Here is a 21753-nt window from a genome sequence, read left to right as displayed (position 1 = left end):
ATATATATATATATTATATATATATATATCAATATATATATATATTATATCAATATATATATATATATATATATATATATATATATATCAATATATTATATATATATATATATCAATATATATATATATATATATATATATATATATATATAATATCAATATATATATATATATATAATATCCATATATATATATATATATATATCAATATATATATATATATATATATATCTCAATATATATATATATATATATAGCATATATATATATATATAATATAATCAAATATATATATATATATATATCAATATAGATATATATATATATATATCAATATATATATATATCAATATATATATATATAATATATATATTATATATATATCATATATATATATATATATATATAATATATATATAATATATATCTATATATATATATATATATATATATATCAATATATATATATATCTATATATATATATATATATATATATATATATATATATATTATAATATATATAGATATATATATATCTATATATATATATAGACAGAGTAAAGGCAGACTGTATGATGCGTGTGTACGAACAGCCATGCTACATGGCAGTGAAACATGGGCCGTGACTGCTGAGGACATGCGTAAGCTCGCGAGAAATGAGCTAGTATGCTCCGTTGGATGTGTAATGTCAGTGTTCATAGTCGACAGAGTGTAAGTACCTTGAGAGAAAAGTTGGACCTAAGAGGAATCAGATGTGTGCAAGAGAGACGATTGCACTGGTATGGTCATGTGGTGAGAATGGATGAAGATAGGTGTGTGAAAAAGTGCCACACCCTGGCAGTTGAGGGGACCTGTGGAAGAGGTAGACCCAGGAAAACCTGGGTCGAGGTGGTGAAGCACGACCTTCGAACTCTAGGTCTCACCAAGGAAATGACCAGAGACCGAGACCTATGGAAGTATGCTGTGCGTGAGAAGACCCGGCAAGACCAGTGAGAACAATCAAAATCAAAACATATATGAGAAAGCAGGGGTTAAGTGACCCATCCGTTCGTGTCTGCTGTCAGCCTCGTCTGGCACCCATGCCGGTGATACGTAAAAGCACCATTCGCTCATGGCCGTTTGCCAGCTCTGCCTGGCCCCGTGTCGGTGGCACGTAAAAGCACCATCCGTTCGTGTTCGTTGCCAGCCTCGCCTGGCCCCGTGCCGGTGACACGTAAAAGCACCGTCCGTTTGCCAGCTCTGTCTGGCCCCGTGTCGGTGGCACGTAAAAGCACCATCCGTTCGTGGCCGTTTGCCAGCTCTGTCTGTCCCCGTGTCAGTGGCACGTAAAAGCACCATCCGTCCGTGCCCGTTGCCAGCCTCGGCTGGCCCCCGTGCCGGTGACACGTAGAAGCACCGTCCGTTCGTGGCAGTTTGCCAGGTCTGTCTGGCAACCGTGTCGGTGGCACGTAAAAGCACCATCCGTTCGCGTCCGTTGCCAGCCTCGGCTGGCCCCCGTGCCGGTGACACGTAGAAGCACCGTCCGTTCGTGGCCGGTTGCCAGCTCTGTCTGGCCCCGTGTCGGTGGCACGTAAAAGCACCATCCGTTCGTGTCCGTTGCCAGCATCGCCTGGCCCCGTGCCGGTGACACGTAAAAGCACCATCCGTTTGTGGCCGTTCGCCAGCTCTGTCTGGCACCTGTGCAGGTGGCACATAAAAAACACTCACTACTCTCGCGGAGTGGTTGGCGTTAGGAAGGGCATCCAGCCGTAGAAACACTGCCAGATCTGACTGGGCCTGACGAAGCCTTCCAGCTTCACAGACCCCAGTTGACCCGTCCAACCCATGCCAGCATGGAAAGCGGACGCTAAACGATGATGATGATGATGATGATGATGATGATATATATATATACATATATATATACCTATATATATATATATTTATATATTTATATATATACATATATATATATATACACACATATACATATATATACATACATATACACACATCATACATATGCATACATACATATACATATGTATACACTCCACACAGTATATTTAATCTGCTAGAGGTATTTAGTTCTATTGAGTTGGTCTATAAAGTTAATTTGTAAATTCAACACCAGAATGATGCACATATATATATGGTGTGTGTGTATGTATTTGTGTGTGTATGGGTGTGTGCACATGTATTTATATTGATATACAGGTTTATATAAACCCACAAATATATAAAAATAATTACAAATAGCCTACAGAAACACACAACGATATCACACAAGCACACAGTTCATTACACATGAGACATCAAACAAAAATGATTAAGAGAAACATAGCATAATATACAAGTTAATAGTCCGTAGTTGTGTATGTGTGTGCCTGTTTGTGTGTGTGTGTGTGTGTGTGTTTGTGTATGGGAGGGGGCAATATTGGAGCAAAACAAACCAAAAATAAAACCTTTTGTAGAAACAGCAAGAAGATATATATATTCCTAGCATTGACATCATCATCATCACCATTATCAACGTAGACATCACTGTAAATATTGTTGTCACTATCATCATCATCATCATCATCTACATTGTCATCATCATTAATGTCACCATTATCATCATTACCATCATTGCAGCCATCAATACCATTGTAATAGTTGATACTGCCGTCACTATCACCACCCACCACCTTTATCCTCGTCTTTTCCATCATCATCATCACCGCCAGCATCATCATCAACCTCATTACCATACTTGACCTTCTCTCTATTTTCATCAACACTATCATCATCATTGTCATCACCACTCCTAAAATCCCTCCCCACTACCGTCGTCCTTCTCCCCCTCATCACCACCACCACCACCACCCTCATCCTCCTCATCTTCCTTACCACCCCTAAAATCATCATCTCTACCTCTGACCTTCTCTTTCTCCTCTTCCTCTTCATCATCATCACTACTAACCTTGTCCTCCTCATCTTCATCATCATCATCACCACCACCACCACCCTTGTCCTACCCCTCCTCCCAATCATCATCAACCTCAGCACCACCACCATGACCATCACCACCTTTATCCTCCTCTCCATTTACACCACATAGTGTCACCACCACCTTCAATGCTATTGTGGTAATTATCATTTCTATCATAGTCATTATCATCATAATTGCCACAAGCACCAGCATCGTCAATATCATCAACATTCTCATCATCATCACCACTATCAACACCATCGCTCTAACCACCATTAATACCACTGCAGTAAATATTATTATCACCATTATCATCATCATCATTGTCTTCACGGTCATATGTCAAGATCATCCTCATTGCATTATTGTCATAACTGACTCGTGTCATCACTATCATCACCCACGTCATCACAACACAGAGGAGAAACAGAATGTGTGTGTGTATGTGTGTGTGTGTGTGTGTGAGTAATGTATGTATGCGCAGAGGAGAAACAGAATGTGTGTGTGTGCATGTGTGTGTGTGTGAGCAATGTATGTATGCATGTAGGTAGAATCTTAACCATATTACAGAACATTATAATCATTACAGCATGCTAGATTGAGAGAGAGGGGGAGAGACAGAGAAGGGGAGACAGAGAGGGGGAGAGAGAAAGAAGGGGGAAAAGAGATAGAAGAGGGAAGAGAAAGGGGAAACAAGAAATGGGTTTGCGAGAAAGGAAGACAGACAGTAGTGGGTATGTGAGAAGGGAGAGAGACAGAGAATGTGTGTATACGCCTAGAGTGTGTGTGTGTGTGTATGTGTGTCTGTGTGTGTGTTTATGTCTACACATCAATACAGCATAACAGAGAAAGAGAGAGAGAGAGGGAGAGAGAAAGAGAGAGAGAGGGAGAGAGAAAGAGAGAGAGAGGGAGAGAGAAAGAGAGAGAGAGAATTCTGATGAAGGTGTCCTGCCCAATATATCTCACTGTTTAAACTATTTGTATTATTGTTGGCTGAGGCAGAACAACACTAACGTGCATATGTATGTGAGTGTATGTATACATATGGCGGTGTGAGTGTGTATATGTATGTATATATGTATGTGTGTGTATGTATGAATGAATGCATATGTACATGTGCATGTGTTTGCACACTACTATCATCAGTACAGCCCAACATCCATTAGTTTATTAACCAACAGCTCTATTCTGTGAAACAACTCCATGTAAAGACAACAGAAAATAAAAATTATATATACATATATAATATATTCTTTCATTCTTTTACTTGTTTCAGTCAGTCATATATATATATATATATATATATAAAATATATAAAACAGGTAAATAAAATACGAAAAGCAATTTTTGAAACTAATACAATTCATAACCTGTTTTGTTTTGTTTGTTTGTTTGTTGTACTTCTTTTTTCTTGTTCTCATGATGTATTAACCCAAACTGGAAAACTTGCAATATTTGGTTCAATAGCAATGGTATTGAACTGTCATCTGATGAGTTGACAAAAGTTAAAATATGTTATCGCTGTGTTGCCATGAATGATTGCCTGCATTCTTAAGATGTCTATCTGATGTCTCTGTTTGTGTGTAAGTATATCTCACCATCATTATCATCAGCACCAGCATCCTTTTAACATCAATGTTTCCATGCTCACATGGATTGGACAGAGTCTTATCAAAGCAGATTTTCTGAAAGCATTTTCAACAACTTCTTACCCTTCTTGTTGCCAACACTGGTGTGTTTCCGAGTAAGGTAAAACTTGCCCATAGCCAGACATGTTTCTGGAGAATATTGGAAATGAATGTCATATGTTTATGACAATCACACAATGTTGAGACACAAAGACACAAACATACACATTCACATATACATACATACATCTATACACGCAATGTTGAGACACAAAGACACAAACATACACATTCACATATACATACATACATCTACACACACACACACACACAAACACCGAGCGCAAAGACAAGCTTCTTTCAGTTTCCATCTACCAAATCCACTCACATGCTTTGAGCAACCTCAAGCTATAGTAGAAGACATTTGGCCAAGGTGCTATGTAGTGAGTTTGAATCCAAAACACTTTAACCATAAAACCAGGTTTGTATTTTATATGTGTGAGTGTATGCATACACACTCACACATACCATCATATTTATGCTTTTAAACAAAGGGCTTACAACTCTGATTGACAAATAATTCAAATATATGAAGTATTTAATTATATGCAAGAAAACATGCTAAATTGAGCCATGCAAAGTATAATTATCATTAGGTTCTGATAAAGTCTACAAACTATTAAAAGAATACAGCAAAGAGTGTGTAACTCTTCTCACCTCAGTTTGCCTGACTGGTACAAAACTCTAAGCCACAGATAAGCATGTAATATGCAAATTCAAACTAGATCTGAGCTTCAAGAACTGGTTTGCCATTCAGGAATAGCATATGATGAAATAGTTGACTACAAGAAAGAGCAAAGGAGGAAGATGAAGTAAGTGTGTGTGTGATAAGTTGAGAGGTCAAGGTCTTAAGATTGTTATGTCAGAAAGAGTTGACTGAAGATGTATCTGTACAGATCTGTTTGACCCATCTTTGGTTAAAGATCAATATGAGTGGCAAGATACAGTAACACAAACTGATCTAACTCATGGAAAAACTGTTGTTGTTGTTGGTGGTGGGGGTGGTGTGATAATGATGGTGATGACAACGACGACGATGAGGAGGAGGAGGAGGAGTCAAGGAGAACTTCTACACATTTAATCAATCAACTCTCTGCCAGTTCCTTTACTACGTCTTAAATATGAAGCGAACAACATCTTTTCTAAGACCAAATTTTACAATAAAGAGAAGATTAAGCTAATGAAAGGAGCTACTAAAGGGTAGGCTGAGCAGTTAAAAATAGCAACCATTGTCCCTCAAATTGCACTGTGCCATCTTCAAAAAAAAAGGAAAGGTGCATTGGATAGAGTAGCTGTAGACATATACTATTTCTGAAACCCACATCCAGGCCCCTAAAAAAACCCTAAAAGATGGCATGGTCACAGCTGAAACAGCAAAGAATATACTGGAACATGTATAACCTAGGATTAAGCAACAACAGTGAAGAGAAAACAGTCAGAAACAGTTGTATTTAGTCTGATCAATTCCACTGGATGGGGGCTCATAATGAATATCTGTTATTGCTAAGTATTACTATTGCAAGTGTTCACCAACAGCATAAAAGTTAATATCTTTGTGGGCATTTAGGACAAGCTACAGGGCATTATTTTTACTCAAACATTTTGATTCAGATTGATCAGGATTTCTGCAGCACAGAGCGGCTAACCGGCTTCCGTGCCAGTGGCACTTAAAAGGCACCATTCAAGCGTGATCGTTACTAGCGTTGCATTACTGGCACTCGAGCCCCATGCTAGTAGGGCATTAAGAGCACCATCTGAGCATGATCGTTGCCAGAGCGGCTATCCGGCCTCCGTGCCAGTGGCACGTAAGAGACACCATTCGAGCATGATCATTACCAGCATCTCCTTACTTGCACCCGCACTGGTGGTATGTGTAAAAGATTCGAGTGAGGTTGTTGCCAGTGCCGCCTGACTGGCCCCCATGCCGGTGGCACGTAAAGGCACCCACTACACTCTTGGAGTGGTTGGCGTTAGGAAGGGCATCCAGCAGTAGAAACTCTGCCAGATCAAGATTGAAGCCTGGTGCAGCCATCTGGTTCGCCAGCCCTCAGTCATTCGTCCAACCCATGCTAGCATAAAAAGCGGACATTAAACGATGATGATGATGATACTCTTCTTTCTATTTACTGAAAGAAGTAAGTAGCAATGTAGAGTGTAGTTTTGGATGCTGTGTAACAGTCGGAATTTTGCATCTAGCTTACACTAGAAAATCAGGATAAACTGGGGTTTTATGGAGGTAACTCATACCATAAAAATGTACAGCCTGAGGGAAACAATCTCTACTCTATAGTCATATATGATGTAGTGGAAGAAGCAGTTACAAAGGAGTAGAGGTAAATATGTTCCATGGAGGTTGACATAATGTAGTGGAGGTGAACATGAGGTAGAGAAGGCAGTGAAACATATGGGTTGTGAAGCCACATCTGGGGAGGAAGGACAGCGGTAGCAAAAGTACAATCCTTAGACTGTGTTGTAGAAGAATAAGACTGTATGTACATGTGTTGAGTACTAACTTCAATGTTGGAGTAGAAACAACACGTTCTTTGTCTATCTCCTTAACTTCTTGGAGATTTTAGGTATAATTAAACTAATGTGTCCATCTGTTCTAATTTAATTAAATTCTACGTCTTTGTGCAGCTGAAGATTGCTTTACATTGCATTGTTCAATGAAATGGAGTTGCATGAAACAATCGTACTGTATTACCTCCGGATATCCTTGTTACTTACTTTGATTTTAATCACCTTACTTTGAAATTGTATGGATAATACCGTACTAAATTCTGGTGCCTCAACTTAAGTATCATATTCATTTGAATATATATATATATTGTGTTACTGTTATTCTCCTTGTCCTGTCTTTTACTGTTTTTATTTGTATTTTTACTGTCTTGTTTTGCTTTTGCTGTCCTGTTCTTGTTACCACTTTTACCCCTCTGCAAAAAATCCCAAATTTTATTTAATTTGCTTTGCGGGAAGGGCTGTTTCAATGAAGTCGTGTCTCGCCCTTACCTTCGAAACACGGAGTAGACAAAGCAGGGGCGGCTGAGGAAGGGGAATTTTCCTTGTGTTGTATGTCTTGTACTCTGTTTTTTCGTTGTTTAAAAAAATGTCTGTTTTCATGGTTTTGTTTTAATGTTTTCGTTTCTCATTGTGTTCAACGTTTTTTTGGCATCCTGTACCCATATATGCATGCATATATACATATAGATCTAGGTACGTACATATATGTATGTATATATGCATATGTTTTATCTATTATTTTGTTATTATATATATATATATATATATATATATAAAGAGAAATGAATGTAAAAATACATTACTTAGGATATATCGTAAACAATTCAAAATTATTTACGAATATATCAGTGGCCATGCAATCAACAATTTATTTCATCAAAGAAGAGTATATAATTATGAATAAATCATAATTATAACAGGGAGGTGTGTTTTTGTGTTGATTTCTATGTACAGGAATGTCTTTCTGAAGAGAATGGATCCATTTTTGGTTCCTAACTTCGAAATTGCAGTAGAGGACTAATCTTTTACTTTTATTTAAATTTTAGTTTTTTGTCAAGTCACTTGCCGACAGTATTTATAGTTGAGGAGATTAAATATGAGTGATTGTAGTGGCTTCATAGTAGTTTTGACTGCTATTTCTAGGCATGTAAGGGTTTTATAACCTGCTCCATTATAAATGTGATTTACTCACAATTATATACTCTTGATATATATATATATAAATGGGGTGTGACAGAATAATAAGTTATACCAAATGACTATTTGACAAACAATAGAAGTATTTATGAAAAGAACAGTCAACTAAAATGAGCAAGTCATAATACTAGTGAGTACCACTTATGATAATGGCAGTCTGTTGGTTACGGGAACAGCCCACTCATGAAATTAATGTGCAAATGGCTGAGCACTCCTTAAACACACGTACTCTTAACATAGTTCTCAAGGAGATTCAACGTGACAGAGAGTATGATGAAGCTGAAATACAGGTACAACTGATTTTAGCCAGCTGAGGACTGGAGCAATGTAGAAATAAAGCTTTTTGCTCACAGACCCAATCTGCTGCCAGGAATTGAACTCACGACCTTACAATTGTGAGGTGAATACTCTGACCACGAAGCCACACATCTTCACTACTTATGATATCCAATAAGGAAATGAAAGCAAACTAGCAAGACATTATTAAAAGCAGTGTAACTAAGGAAGCCAAACGTCACTGATATACCACTAGTTCTGAGCAGGACATCTGTTGAAAAGGATTTGAGATTACAAAATCCTATATAATCATAAGGGCCTTGAGATCAAAGTGAAAGAGTGCTGAAACAAAACCTAACAATGATGACTTAAACTCAGTATATTATTTATCTTTTTGACACTTCTGTTCCACTTCAAGAGAAGCCTGAAGGAATTTAACAGAAGGATGTATTTGACAAGTTAGCCTCATCCATTACTTCTTTCATCTTAATTCATTAAGCAACCAGGTGTGAGAATGTGTGTGTGTGAGAGAAAAGAGAGAGAGAGAAAAAATGACAGTTTGTTGTGGCACATAAACATCAATTTGAGAGTTATAAATAAATGTGTCTTACCCTAAACAAGATCATCAAGAGTTCAATCTCAATAAAATGGGACTTACCTACAATAAACAAAAAGAAATATTAATAATAGCAAGAACAACAACAAAAAATAATTATTGTTTTAAAATACACATAAAACCTGAAATTCTGAGGGCAGAGAACAGAAGATTATATCAACACTAGCTGTTGACCAAAACTCTATTTTATTAAAACTGGAAAGATGGAAAGCAAATTTTATCTTGGTGAGATCTGAAGTCAGAACATAGTCATAATTCAATATCACAAGGCATTCAGTCCAATGCTTCAATGATTTTGCCAGCCTTCAGCCCTCAATGACTGTCTTGCTTCCCCAAATTTCAAGCACAGGGCCTGAAATTTGGGGGAGCAAAATGATAAATTAGATCAATCTGAGTTCCTGACTGGTACTTTATTAACGCAAAAAAATGAAAGCAACATTGATAATAGGATTAGAAACAGCACATAAAACGCCAGAACAAATACCACAAAGCATTTTGTAAGATGCTCAAAATATTTTTGTCAAATACAGGGCATCAATTTTTGTAGGGGCAAAAAAAAAGCAGTTGATTCTAACACCAATATTATTTAACCGAAGGATGAAAGGCAAAGGTAAAAAAAATGTCACAAGGCATATACAATGCGAAACAGGTCAAAGCAAAAAGTACAAAACTAGTGAGCAACCAGGTATGAGAATGTGTGTGTGATTCAGTCGCAAACACAACACAAAACCCTTAAATGTCAACTGGACAACCACTTACTATATTGGTGCTGCTCACCACAGTAGGGTAATAAGGTGGAAACATTTGGTAATGTATAAAGGCGCAGGAGTGGCTGTGTGGTAAGTAGCTTGTTTACCAACCACATGGTTCCGGGTTCAGTCCCACTGCGTGGCACCTTGGGCAAGTGTCTTCTACTATAGCCTCGAGCCGACCAAAGCCTTGTGAGTGCATTTGGTAGACGGAAACTGAAAGAAGCCTGTCGTATATATGTATATATATGTATGTGCGTGTATGTTTGTGTGTCTGTGTTTGTTCCCCTAGCATTGCTTGACAACCGATGCTGGTGTGTTTATGTCCCTGTCACTTAGCGGTTCGGCAAAAGAGACCGATAGAATAAGTACTGGGCTTACAAAGAATAAGTCCTGGTGTCGAGTTGCTCGATTAAAGACGGTGCTCCAGCATGGCCACAGTCAAAATGACTGAAACAAGTAAAAAGAAAAAAGAGAAACCCTTGAACCCTCATCAGATGATTACTAACTCCTCTTTTTGCAGATGCACAAAACAGACATCACTAGAAACTTTCCTCTTCAAGTCAGATGCACGAGACTACCACAATGAACACTGACAAAAGATAGGTCTGAATAAATTGCAGAGGTGTCACGACATAAATGGAAGTACAAGTGTTCTGTGAACACGAGATGAAATAGTGGAGGGTCTTGTTCCTCACGGGCAATGAACACAGGTACAAGAAGTTCTGGGTGAGTAACAGTGTTGGGTTGGCTAGAGTAGACATTTTGCTAGCAGTGAAATGGATAGAATGACAGAAGTAGTTAGACAGGATAATTAAGCTTACGAAGTGACAGGCAGCATATTAGTTACAATTATCTTGGCTCATACATCTCAATTAGGACTGACAGATGAATAAAAGGACAGTTTCTATGGGGTCCTTTCGCAGACTTACTCAATAACAAACTACAGAAAGTTCATTATACTTGGAGATATACACAATAAAAAGGAGGAGGAGGAAGAGGAGGAGATGACGACAGCCTGCTGCAAACAAGAGATCAGGTCTGTAACTGGAGTATGGTTCCATCATTTAGAAGGGGACATGGTGATGGAATGGCACAAAGGAAAGCACTGTTAGAGTTAAGGGACAAGCTTGGCTTGATAAGACTGAAGGAAAACAGGGAAGCAAAGAAAAAGAGAAGCTATATGCCATGGCAGGAAATGGAAAGTACAATGTCTGCCAATGCTCTGTGGCAAGAAGATCAAAGATGTGAGGTGTTCCAGAGCATCAGCCAAGCATGTGGTGAACCAAAATATTAGTGAGGAGAAATATGTACCAAATGATAGCAGTGCACCAGTTTTCACTGACACAAAGGATAAAGAGGTAAAGGAGTACCAGTACAAGAGATTACTAAATCCACATTGTGTGGGAAAGAGAGGGACTACCACTAAGTGAACCCAATAGAGGGACCAGGACCAGCTATTAAAGTTGACAGATGTTAGGGATCTGAAACCAAGGCAAGTAGCTGGAGATGCTAAAAATACCTGATGAAGTAAAACATGAATCAGTCATTTGTTTTATCAATCAAGTAATACAGAAAGATGTCATATCTATGACTGGTGTATGGTATCATCAGCATCAGTATGGTATCATCAGTATGGTATCATCAGTATGGTATCATCAGCATCTACAAGAAGGGCAAAGAAACTCTAGAATAAAGCAACTAACATATAAAAACTTTATATATATATATATATTCTTTATTCTTTTATTTGTTTCAGTCATTTGACTGCGGCCATGCTCGAGCACCGCCTTTAGTCAAACAAACTGACCCCAGGACTTATTCTTTGTAAGCCTAGTACTTATTCTATTGGTCTCTTTCACCGAGCCACTAAGTAATGGGGACATAAACACACCAACATCGGTTGTCAAACAATAGTGGAGGGACAAACACAGATGCACAAACATATACACATATATACATAAATATATATATGACAAGCTTCTTCCAGTTTCTGTCTACCAAATCCACAAACAAGGCTTTGATCAGCCTGAAGCTATAGTAGAAGACACTTGCCCGAGGTGCCACGCAGTGGGACTGAACCCAGCACCATGTGGTTGGTTAGCAAGCTACTTACCACACAGCCACTCCTGTACTTTTTATGTGTGTATATATATATATATATAAGTTCAGCAAAAAATTAGATTCAAATGAATATGGTACTTAATTTAGATGCACCAGAATTTTGTATGGTGTTATCCATAAAAATCCGTGGGGTGATTATAATCAAAATAAGCAACAAGAATGACTCCGGTAATTGGGTACGATCGTTTCATACTACATCATTTTATTAAATCTTGTAAGTATTACAACAGATTTAAGATGCTGAGTACTCATCAGCCAATACGAAACGGTTGTACCAAATTACCGGAGTCATTCTTGTTGCTTATTTTGATTATATATATATATATGCGTGCATGTATGAGTATGTATACATACATATGCGTATATACATAAGTGAATATATAAATACATATGTGAATGTACACACACACACACACACACACACACACACACACACACACACACACACACACACATCATAACAGGCTGATTAGTTCCACATAGAAGTTTTGTAAGCCCAGAATGTACCCACAACCTCAGCTATTGAAGTCACTTCATATGTGTCTGTCTTGGTGCATGGGCATGTCTTGCTGCTAGTAACCAACCAAGTGATGAGGAGTCAAACCAGCCTGTGATTAGATACTCACAACAGCACAGCAACTAAGTGTACTGAGTGGTACTCTCTTTGTTGATTCATCCACCCAGTTGAACAGGGAGATAGATGGATGGATGGATGAATGCATTGATAAACAAAAGTAGTATACATGCATGCACTCATACATACACATATATATATGCATTTACACGCATACACATTTATTTATATATTTATATATAACCATGCGTATAATGTTTCTAATGTGTATACAAACAGAACAGTGCCAGCTATAATATTTTGTCTCAGAGAAACTTCTCAAAGAGACTTGTATGTTTTATATATATATATATATATAATATATATATATAAAATAAATATATATATATGTACACATGTATATATATATATATATATATATATATATACATATATAAAATAAATATATATATATATATTTCTACGGACATACATATATATGTATACATGCATATATATATATATTATATATATATATATATATGTACACATGTATATATATATATATATATATATATATACATATATAAAATAAATATATATATATATTTCTACGGACATACATATATATGTATACATGCATATATATATATTATATATATATATATATATACACATATATATAAAATAAATGTATATAAATATTTCTACGTACATACATATATATGTATACATGCATATAAATATATATATATTTCTACATATATACATATAAATGTACACATGCATATATATATATATATGCACACAAACACATGTGCACATGTACATGTTAATAGAACTGCAAGAACAAGAAACCAACAAAGGAAGGCATAACTAACAACATAAAATCAATATTATTCTCTAAAAATATTTTAAAGGAAGCAAAAGCAAACGAGTTTATGAAAAACAAGAAGAAACGGGAGACGAAAGAAAAAGATTATTGGGACAAAGTAAAGAAAATAGAGAACTGATCAAGCTGCTAAAATATCTTTGTTTCTCACTCCCCGAAATAGACTGATGAGGATGATACCACTGCTACAACTACAGATGATGATAAAGATGATAATAATAATAATAACAATAATGATAATAATAATAATAATAATAATAATAATAATAATAATGATAATGATAATAATAATAATGATAATAATAATGATAATAATAATAATGATAATAATAACCAGAGCTGAAAAGGGAAAAGAAAATTACAACAGAAACAGATCATTTGCGCAAAGAGGAATCTATAGAAAAGATATGCTTTGTCAATATTTTTCTATACGCACAGACTCAAGCATACACACACGCGTGCATATGTGTGTGTGTGTGTGTATATATATATATATATATATATATATACACATTTGTATATGTACGAGAGAGAGAAAGGGAGGAAGAGACAATGATGATGAGGATGATGATGATGAAGATCTTAAATGATTAAGAGTACTATTCAATAAAATATTCAATACATTTTAAAATGTAGATCATGCATGTGTGTGTGTGTGTGTGTGTGTGTATGTGTGTGTGTGTGTGTGTGTGTGTTGATGGGGAATGTCTTCTTAGATGAGCTTTTAAATTCTTAAAACAAACATTAGTTAATAATAGGTGCCTAAATAGATTAGTAGACAGAGCTATAGAAACAATAGAAGAAAAGAAATTCACCCACACAGAGATAGAACAGGTGATAAGTACACACTAACCATGTGGATGGTATACTGCATGAACCAAAAACATGCTAGTTACAGAATCAATGAATTAAATCATTAAAAAAAAAATCTCTTAAAAGCACAAATGTTACACCTAACTGCAAACTCAAAGTTAAGATATATAAGCAAAACACTAGAACGAAAACCTTCCTTATCAGCATGAAACTACAAACTGGCAAGCCACAGAACAGCCATATTTGATGGCATGAAAAATGCACGAGCATATTAGAAGCATCCCAGTTTTAGCAGGAAAATATAATTTTATAAGTAAAGCTTATAGCAGGTCCAGGTTTGAATGTAGACCTTAAGCTGACTTTTGGAGATATTTTCCAAGGGGGAAAAGTGCATTGTTATATGCCATCAGATGAACTATGTCATAGTTAAGTTAATTTTTGGGTTCAAAAAGCAAGGCCATGTAGGAGGACATGGAGTTATGCACAGGGAGGGTGTTCATGCAAAGAGTTCAGGCCATTTCTGGTCCAGAGAGACTTTGAACCGAGCGGTCGTCGGCATCTTCACTATCTCGTCCAGCAGCTTATTCCACGGATCCGCAACCTGGACGGAGAAAGCTCCTCTCCTTCGATTGAGATGAATATAAATTTCAATGTAAATATGAATGGAGTAATGTTTAAAATTCAAACTGATACATCAGACATACAAGAACGACACATTGACATTTACAACAGGGAGCTAGTGGAACAAATTTATAATTCTTTCTACTAGAAGCACAAGGCCGGAAATTTTGTGGAAAGGTGTGGTCAATTACATCAACCCCAATGCTCAACTGGTGCATTTATTGAATCCAAAAGGACAATGGCAACGATGACCTTGGCAGAGTTTGAAACCAGAAAGTAAAGTGAGAAGAAATACTGTAAAGCATTTTCCGGACACGTTCAGGATTCTGCCAGCTTGCCGCCTTAAGGAACACATAATACAATGCAGGAAAAAATCTTTTCTACTCTAGGTACAAGGTCCGAAATCTTGAGGGAGGGGCCAGTCGATTAGATTAACTCCACAGTATGCAACTAGTAATTAATTTATTGACCCCGAAAGGATGAAAGGCAAAGTCGACCTTGGCGGAATTTGAAGTCAGAATGTAAAGACAGCTGAAATACTGCACAATGCAGGAAATAATAAATCATTAGTTGACAACACTATTTCTCTATATAGAATGTCATAAAAAAAAAGATAAAAGTTGCTCCAATTCTGAGAAATACTACCTGTGATAGACTGATGTTCTGACCAGGGGGAGTTTTATCACTCATCCCTTAATGTGGTGGAAACTAGTAACATGTATCAGATCTATAGATAATTGTGATTTAGAAAAGGATTAGATTTAACAATATACTTTAAATCCAATAAAAATATCACCACAAACATCAGTGATGGAGCTTCTACAGTGACAATTTAACAGCTAGAAATAGTAACTAAACCTCCTTCAAATCATATTTGTTTGCCTTAAATAAGGACACATCAGACAATGTAATTACTGATATACAAAATAGACAAGACAGTCATGGATGAAATGTCTTTGATCATAATTATGCTCTATCATGGCCTTATCTGGGGTTAAATAACTCCAATTTTTATTTTGCAAAAAGTACCAGTTATATACAAGGATTGATTCAACCCAGTGTATGACTTTCTTATAAATGTGTAACTTTGAGATAATGCAAGAAATTAATATAATTGCGGAGATGTACTTGCATAGCAAGTGACCTGGTCTGAGATCGTGTGCTGGGTCGAAAACAACTGCAGCGTGGAAGGTGTTTATAAGCCATTTAAGAAACACACAAAAACCGTTAGATTCATTTCAACATTTAAATTTAATTTGCCAAAATATTTTCGTTGTTTATAATTGCTTTTAGCAATAACAACAGTGGATGGCAGAATCATACATGCAATATCATTCCTTTACATTATAAACACCAATCTCAGCCTTCAAATATCAACAAAGCTAGGAACCAATTAAGTTTTCAAGACTGTTGAGTTTTATGCCATCACTGGAACAAATTATCAGATGGCTTTTCTCTTAATTGATGGTCAAGTACCCAGTCCTCTTTACATTAAGAAACAGATTGATCTTGACCACAACATTCCTAAGGGTTATTAACAAGTCTTGTATGAGAATGAGATCCTCAGATGGTCGAAATCAGAAAGATACAAATTGTATTGATGTCTTGATTGCTTCTACTTGATGGTGAGCTTATGTTGCTGGCAATAAAACAGACTTCTTAACATGTAAGGCGTGTGCTTAACAAGCTTCAAATCGTTTCAAATTCAAGTATTTCAAAGTTAATAAGGTTGGCCTTCTTTGGTGCATGTGCTGAGAGCATTCTCCAATATGGAGCTGAAACCTGAACTATGAAGAAAAAGCTTCAAAATTACCTTGATGGCACACACACTAACAATTCAAAACATTTCGTGGTATAAACACAAGACTAAAAAAAGATTTCAAGACACATCATTGTGATTCAACACAGAGTAAATTTTGCTGGCCACTGCTATTGTGATGACCAAAAGCCATAGCAAATGATATACTTTGTAGATTTCTGCCCTCTAATAGAGAATGAAGACCATTCACCTACATTGATGTTATTAGTAGAGACAAACAGGAAACTGAAAGACAACCAAAATTAACGAAGGAACAGAGATTCTTGCTGAGATGTCGTGAAACACATCTTAGTTGTGGCCACTTGAAGAGGGCTGTATTCACCTGCTCCTCTCTCTTAAAATTTAAGGTCTTGTACCTATAGTACAGGGGTAACCAAATTGATAGCATACTTGGTAAAATGCTTGATGGTATTTAGTTATTTAGTTTCCGCCACATTAAGGGATGAGTGATGAAACTCCTCCTGGTCAGAACATCAGTCTATCACAGGTGCAGTGAGCTGGCAGAAACGTTAGCACGCCGGGCGAAATACTTAGCGGTATTTCGCCTGCTGCTATGTTCTGAGTTCAAATTCCGCCAAAGTCGATTTTGCCTTTCATCCTTTCGAGGTCAATTAAATAAGTACCAGTTACGCTCTGGGGTCAATATAATCGACTTAATCCGTTTGTCTGTCCTTGTTTGTCCTCTCTGTGTTTAGCCCCTTGTGAGTAGTAAAGAAATAGGTATTTCGTCTGTTCTTACATTCTGAGTTCAAATTCTGCCAAGGTCGACTTTGCCTTTCATCCTTTCGGGGTCGATAAAATAAGTACCAGTTACGCACTGGGGTCGATATAATCAACTTAATCCATTTGTCTGTCCTTGTTTGTCTTCTCTGGGTTTAGCCCCTAGTTGGGTAGTAAAGAAATAGGTATTTAGTTATTCTCTCTTTATGTTTAGATTTCTAATGCTGTCAACTTTGACATCACCTTTCATGCACTTCTGTGGGACAAAACAAACATCAGCAAAAGATTAGCTCATGATTCTATATGTGATCAGCTACGAAAGTGATACAGTGAAGTAGAATATTGGTGACTAGATTGCAGACATAGATCTACCACTTTGTTATGAACATGGTGTTTTCCATTGTTAGAATGTGTGGCCGCTGTTGTGACTGTAGCAGTTGTATCTACTCTAGTTGCTACGACATTTTCTTGGTATCAGATACAGTGTATCTCTTCTATACCAAAATGGTAATACACTGCTTCATCTATCATACTATCATTGATAGCTCTGCAAGACACTGAATTTGAACTGTCTACCTTCACTGTGACTCAAATTCGACTGTAACATGTAACTGACACTTAACTCCAACTGATATACGACTCCCCCTACTGGTTGTACCAATTCCACTACAACACACTTCGTCATATTCTCCTAAAGAAACAAAAATTGGTCAGATAACATAAATGACTGACCCCACTAAATGGCTGAGTATTCCATAGATACTTCCAACAAAAATGAAGTATAGACTGACCCCACTAAATGGCTGAGTATTCCATAGATACTTGCAACAAAAATGAAGTACAGTAAGGAGTGAATGAAGAAATTAAGAGATATTAATTGAGTCTACATTAATAAGGTATAAGTGTAGGTACAGACATGGTAGTGTGGTTAAGAAGTTTCCTTCTCAACCATGTCATCTCAGGTTCAATATCACTACAGCACCTTGGGCAAGTGTCTTCAATTCTAACTCCAGGTCAACCAAAACATTGTGAAAAGATTTGGTAGACAGAATCTGAAAAAAGCCTGTTAGATACTAAAACTCTGCTTGCAAAGACCTGTTGGGGCAAGTGAAATCAATCAAAATCAAAATCAAATTCGATGACTGGCGTCCATGCTACCAAGGTGCAAAGAGCACTATACAAGCATGATCATTGACAGAGCAGCTAACCGGCTTCCGTGCCAGTGGCACTTAAAAAGCACCATTCGAGCATGATCGTTACCAACGTCGCCTTACTAGCACCTGAGCTGGTGGCATGTGTAAAAAGATTCGAGCGAGGTCGTTGCCAGTACTGCCTGACTGGCCCCAGTGCCAGTGGCACATAAAAAGCACCCACTACACTCACGGAGTGGTTGGCATTAGGAAGGGCATCCAGCTATAGAAACTCTGCCAAATCAGGATTGGAGCCTGGTGCAGCCATCTGGTTTGTCAGCCCTCAGTCAAAATCGTCCAACCCATGCTAGCATGGAAGGCAGACGTTAAACGATGATGATGATGATGATGATGATGATGTGTGTGCATGTGTGTGTGTGTGGGTGTACACTCTTGTCCTGGTATCATGTGATGGTTGTAAATGAGCATCACCATCATACAAGTGGGGTTGTTCATTATTTCTAGTCTTCCATGTTAAGTATGTCTGGTCATAGGGAAATACCACCTTTTCTGGGAACAGACAAGGGTTGGTGGTGAGAAGGGAATCCAGCAGGAAAAAACCTGCCATAACAACAAATAACAGGTTCTGTCTAACCCTTGCAGGCATGGAAAAGTGGTCACTGAATGATGATGATGATGATAATGATGATGATGCTGCTGATGATGATGAAGTGAATTAAAATAAACCTATTGGCAGGCAGGGTTGATAGTTTCATCTTTCAGTCAGTCAGTACACTGAACACCTTCCTTTATAGTACAGGTAAATTATTAATTATTAAAGCAGAAAGCTCTTGAAACAAGATGTCAGATGTTGTGATTCAGAGAGAGAGAGAGACAGGGAGAGAGTTAGAGAGAGAGAGAATGAGAGAGGGAAGAAATGAGAGAATGAGCTAGAGAGAGGGAGGAAATGAAAGAGAGAGTTAGAGAGAAGGAAAGAGAGAGAGGTAGAGAGAAGGAATGGGAGAGAGAGGGAATGGGAGAGAGAGAATTAGAGAGAGGGAATGAGAGAGGGAAGAATTAAGAGAGGGAGTTAGAGAGAGGGAGGAAATGAGAGAGAGAGTTAGAGAGAAGGAAAGAGAGAGAGGTAGAGAGAAGGAATGGGAGAGAGAGGGAATGTGAGAGAGAGAATTAGAGAGAGGGAATGAGAGAGGGAAGAAATGAGAGAGTGAGTTAGAGAGAGCGAGGAAATGAGAGAGTGAGTTAGAAAGAGGGGGAAATGAGAGAGAGAAGGAAAGAGAGAGAGGTAGAGAGAGGGAAATGGAGAGAGAGAGAGAGGGAAGAAATGAGGGAGTGAGTTAGAAAGAGGGGGAAATGAGAGAGAGAAGGAAAGAGAGAGAGGTAGAGAGAGAGGATGGGAGAGAGTTAGAGAGAGGGAATGAGAAGGGAGTTAGAGAGAGGGAATAAGGGAGAAAGGATTAGAAAGAAAATGAGAGAGAGAGAGAGAGGGGAAATGAGAGAAAGACAGTAAGGGGGAATGAGAGAGAGAGAAAGTGAATGGGAATGAGAGTCAATAAGAGTTAGAGAAAGGGAAAGAGAGATAGGGAGAGAAGGAATGAGAGACAGAGAGAGAGGATGAAAGAGAGAGAGAGAGAGAGAGAGAGAGAGAGAGAGAGAAAGAGAGGAGGCTGGAACTTAAAACTTCTTTGCAAAATTAAAATCATTCCAGAAAGCTAAAAAGTTCATTGAATTTACTTAGACAAGCTGACAACTTGTTTATTTGTACATGCACATACTAACTACACACACAAAGCAAAGAAAATAGCTATCTGTCAGTTTTGACTGAGACTATTCCAGTTATTTGATCAACTGAACTGCTTACTAATTATATAACAGTTTAAATGGTTGAATATTCCAAAGACACTTGTACTCTTAATATAATGTGAAATCAGCCAGACAGTTTCCAAAGTAAAAAAAAAAAAAAGCCTGGTTCTATAAACAAGGTATTCATTCAAGGACTCACAGTTTCTTATTTCTTTATTGCCCACAAGGGGCCAAAAACAGAGGGGACAAACAAGAACAGACAAATGGGTTAAGTCGATTATATCGACCCCAGTGAATAACTGGTATTTAATTTATCAACCCCGAAAGGATGAAAGGCAAAGTTGACCTTGGTGGAATTTGAACTCAGAACATAAAGACAGACGAAATACCTATTTCTTTACTACCCACAAGGGGCTAAACACAGAGAGGACAAACAAGGACAAGCAAAGGGATTAAGTCGATTACATCGACCCCAGTGCGTAACTGGTACTTAATTTATCAACCCCGAAAGGACGAAAGGCAAAAGTCGACCTTGGCAGAATTTGAACTCAGAACGTAACAGCAGACGAAATACCGCTAAGCATTTCGCCTGGAGTGCTAACGTTTCTGCCAGTTCGCCACCTTAATGGACTCCCAGTTTCTGTTCACCCAGAATCACTCACAAGGTAAGGGGGTTAGAAACTATTAACTATGGTTTGGACCAGATGGAAATCTTTAGAGGCAGTCTTTTAACATGAGATAACTTTCTTAAAACCTAGTCTTTTAACTGCTTCTTAACTCATACAAGGCACGTGGCTTGGTGGTTAGGGATATTCACTCATGATCGTAAGGTTGCGAGTTCAATTCCCAGTGGTGCATTGTGTTCTTGAGCAAGACACTTTATTTTATGTGACTCCAGTCCCCTCAGCTGGCAAATATGAGTAGTACCTGTAATTCAAAGAGCTGGTCTTGTCACATTCTGTGTCACACTGAATCTTCCTGAGAACTATGTACCTTAGGGTACGTATGTCTGTGGAGCGCTCAGCCACTTGCATGTTAATTTCACAAGCAGGCTGTTCTGCTGATCAGATCAACTGGAACCCTGGTCATTGTAAGCGACAGAGTGCTACCTAATGTATATAAGAATGTAGATTCTAAGAGGCAGGATTCAAGTGTGTGTGTGTGTGTGTGTGTCTGTCTTCCAAGCAGATATAGGTTGATGGGTTTGAACAGTTGGCCAAGATCTTACAAACCAGAAAACTGCATTGAACTCCAGCATC

The 21753-nt window shown here is 37.5% G+C and overlaps 1 protein-coding gene across 6 annotated transcripts in view; it reads right to left on the bottom strand.

Moving 5' to 3' along the window:
* Positions 1 to 21753, bottom strand: part of LOC115212791 (serine/threonine-protein kinase MRCK gamma) — a 428828-nt gene that overhangs the window by 242985 nt on the left and 164090 nt on the right. For 2 of the 6 annotated variants that reach the window (XM_029781487.2, XM_036503704.1), the window contains one exon: positions 9248 to 9294. The exons of the other annotated variants lie outside the window; for them this stretch is intronic. The gene's annotated coding sequence lies outside the window, so the exon portion shown is untranslated. The remainder of the gene's footprint in view (positions 1 to 9247; positions 9295 to 21753) is intronic. 6 annotated transcript variants of the gene reach the window in all.

The sequence above is a fragment of the Octopus sinensis genome, linkage group LG6, assembly GCF_006345805.1.
Source record: "Octopus sinensis linkage group LG6, ASM634580v1, whole genome shotgun sequence".
NCBI lineage: Eukaryota > Metazoa > Mollusca > Cephalopoda > Octopoda > Octopodidae > Octopus > Octopus sinensis.
Note: the sequence above shows the minus strand (reverse complement) of the source record. Positions and strands in the feature narration are given on the sequence as shown.